This window comes from Odontesthes bonariensis, chromosome 18 (assembly GCF_027942865.1).
Source record: "Odontesthes bonariensis isolate fOdoBon6 chromosome 18, fOdoBon6.hap1, whole genome shotgun sequence".
Taxonomy (NCBI): Eukaryota; Metazoa; Chordata; class Actinopteri; order Atheriniformes; family Atherinopsidae; genus Odontesthes; species Odontesthes bonariensis.
Window position 1 is genome coordinate 10,460,737 of NC_134523.1, and position 3,977 is coordinate 10,464,713.

Sequence of the window (3,977 nt, forward strand, 5' to 3'; positions counted from 1 at the left end):
AGCTAATTGGTGTTTTTGAATAGAGTTCTATGAATATATCAAGATTAAGCTATTTCCTGTACGTAGAACCAAAGAAAACATTGGCTTGTTGATCAACCTGTTTGGGAGGAGTGCTTGTGTTTGCCCTGTGTGAACCTTGATTTTCAAATGATAATGGAAAATGCAAAAGGAAATGCAATCACATGACAGTCCTAAACACCTCCAAACTGCACTTTTTCAAAAGGTCTCAAAAACAAGGTGTTGTGATGCTTTAAGAATCTGGACTGAACATTAAGTGCAGCTTAATTACTGCAGTGCTGCATCTTCTGCACTAGAGGTCACTGTCAGCCAATGTCATACTTATGTGAGTGCTTTTAAGAGCAATTAGGCTCAACTGATTTTGTATATGGCAGGCATAGCTCCAGAAAGGTCCAACAAGGAATTTAAATGCTATTATAGAATAAATTGTTTATTTCTTCCTGTAAGTGTTTGGATACAGTTACAAACTTTACAGCTACATGCAAATTCAGAGCATGTGAGGAAGAGAATTGTTGTACATTTAATTGTGTGATGGATGTCAACAGCTTGCCTCCTCTTTTACCATCTCACTTCCTAAAGTTTTAATCAAACTCTGCCACATCATCATGCTGACTGATGGCAGGAGTGATGATGCTGGAGTTTGAGAAATGTCTGAGGATATACCTGATTTTTTTTTTACATTCTTTGTTACATTTTTTGACTTACTTTGTTTGTCCTGGAAATTTCTCAACACTTTAAAATGCAGTAACTGATTAAAGTGAAACTGTCCCTTGGTTTCTCTCCCACCTGCTCTGATTTATCTTGTAAAAACGTCTTTGGCCAAAGATGCTATATGAAGCCCCCTTGATGCATAGGGCACATTGGGAAGTCTGAGCGCTGCTTTTCATGATTTCGGGTTTGTTTTTTGCTGCCAGCCCACATATTTGAAATGTGTGCATTTGTTGGATGACTTTAAATTTCAGTGAGTTGCTCAACCATTCTGAATTCCTTCATTATTTGAAGGAATCAATTACTTATTTCTAGAAATAACACACTCTGTTGCTTTGCTTTGTAAGCCAACAAGTGGCCTAAAGCGACAGGGATCATGATAGTCTGGCCTGGAGGACAAGAACTGGTGTGTCATAGTTCAGAGGTCGGGTGGTGGAAGTTGACAGCCAGTGGTTAGTTTAATGACTGAGGAAATGCACCCTATAGCCCCATATTTGTGTAAACCCTACATTAACAAAATTACACTTTCTAAACCTGGAAAATAAAATAAAAACTACAGCCTGGCGCACCACAAGCACGTACGCTGAATACAATATTTACAAAAACAATTGGGTCTTAAATCACTGCTTCTGTGCTGCAGCTTTGTTTTTTTTTGTTTGTTTTACCAAATATTGGATTAATCTATTGTATTGTCTATCTATATGTTATCTATTATTGTATATAAAGGAAATCTTGGGCTGCACAATCTAGGCTGATTAAATTTCCTCACAGCAAGAAGGTTTCCAGTTCAGATTTCCTCCCACAGTCCAGAAATAGACTTATTACATTAGTAAGCGATTGTAAAATGCCAAAATGTATGAGTCTCCAAGGTTGTTCGTCTCTGTCAGCGTTTTATTGGATTGGCAACCTGTCCATGTTGTACCCTCTATTTCGTCCAATGGTGGTAGGGATAGGCTCCAGCCACCCACAACCCTGAATGGTAGAAAGAGGGGATCCAGATGAACCGATGTTGAACACACTTATTGTAAGTCGCTTTGGATAAAAGCGTCTGCAAAATGACCGTAATGTAATGTAATGGGATACAACTTGAATGAATATTTCATTATTCAATCAAAAGAGTACAAAGACTCCACTGATATCAAGCTGACCTCAGTGACATTTTCTGTAAATTGGGAAATTATAAAATTTCCCAATTCCTGTGGCTCACGACTTTTAAGAGTTATGTATTCATGTGTCACTGTGTGAGCCCTCAGCTGCCTGGCTGCGTGTGTTCCTGTGGAATCTAGGGTGGCATGGCGACACAAAGCAGATTAGGGGTGACACTGGCTAAATGTTTGCAGATGAGGGCTCCCAATATTTAATCACCACAGTAACAAGGGTCACCAGGCTGGGCCAGCAGGCCAAGTTGCCCAGAGGTATGATATTTATTTCAGAATCCAAACGTGGGCATGTGAATGTGTGAAGGAAGCTGTGTGTGCTTGTGTGTGTATGCCCTCAATTGTCCTCTGATCACTTGCCTGAGGGGAAAGTGTTCTTGGTCACTGGTCTTCCAAACTTCACTTAACACAGTACCCCCGTCTGACCTCAGCATTATCCGCAAAGTCAGAGTCTTGGCAAGCTGATGAGTGTAGACACTTCCTGATGCACAACAACTCTGTGCATTCTCGTGATGTATCCACATTCCTGTGGTCCACTCACAGCCATGTCACACATGCACAACATAAGTTGGATAGTTTACTGTCCCACAATTTGTGGTAAAAAATTTAGGTCAAAATGGCTTGTCCAGTAAATGGCTTGATTTCCAGAGGAATAAAGTTGGAGTTACAGATTTTTTTTCTCCAACAGTTTAATCAAAATCAGAAAACTTTACTGATCCTGGAGGAAACTGCTCCAATTGCTACTGTACAACTAGATGTTCATACGAAAGACAAAATAGGAAAAACAAAAAAATAGAAGGATTAAAATTATTTCATAAGAAATAAGAGGAACAAAATGAAAATAAAATGCAACAAAAAGTATTTAACTCCAGTACTGAGTGTGGTGGTGATTGCACATGATGACAATGATGATATTATCTATGATTGTGCCAGAGCAATGAAAATATTGCACAAGGTGATACATCCAAGTAATAAAAACCAAGAAAACAGTAGTACTGCACTTAACAACATAAAGATATTGCAGATGAATTATCTTATTAGGTAATGGATATTGCACATGCGTATCAGAAGAAATTATCACAGAAAGCCAGATGTAGGAGTCACCATAGCTAACAATGTACAGAATTATAGTTGTACAGAATTACAGTTATAGAGTCTGATGGGTGTGGGAAGGATGGTTTTCAGTGGCGTTCAGTAGAGCACTTATTGCCAGTTAGCCTATGACTGAAAGTGGTCCTCTGTCCTGCCACCACATCATGAAGTGGATGATCATTGTCCATGATAAATTTAAGTCTCAACAACATTTTCTTATCTATCACAGTCGAGGTCCTTTCCATCAGTTTCTTAGATCTTTTAGTTACTGCCACCTTCAAACTGCCACTTCAACACGCCACAGCAAATGAGATGGAACTGGCGAAGTTCCACAGACTTGTAGAACATCTTTAGTATGGTGTTAAAGACTATCGGGACTCTGCGTGGGAAATATAACCTATCGAGTTCTTTGACCAGTCCAGTCTATTGTCCACGCACACACAGGTACTTATAATCCTGCACAGTCTCCACGTCCATCCACATCGTAGTCATAGGGTTAACTGGAGACCATGCTCTTCTCAGATCCACCACCAGTTCTTTAGTTTTACTAATGTTGAACTGCAACTAATTCAGCTCACACCAGTTCACAAAACTGTCCATAACCCCCCTTTACTTTATCTCATCCTTGTGCCTGATGCATCTGACTAATGCAGAGTCATCTGAGAACTTCTGCAGATGGCAGCCCATCAGAGAACCTGAGGGAACCTAGGAAGCTTCTGGGGCTGAGGAATCTGATATCTGCGGGGCACTCACCACCATCACTGAGGACGACGTGAGGTGTGAACTAAACATCATGCCAAATTCCGATGCCGAATAAGGCGCACCTCAGTCCCCCTTGGGGGCACTCATCTCACACTGCATGACAGTCCTGGAGATATTAGTGCTTAAGATCCTCCGTCCAGCACTAAATCCCTTGCAGTTTGCTTGTCAGGCCAAGATGGGTGTAGATGATGCCATCATCTACCTGCTGCACCATGACTACAGCCATCTAGATAAGCCTAG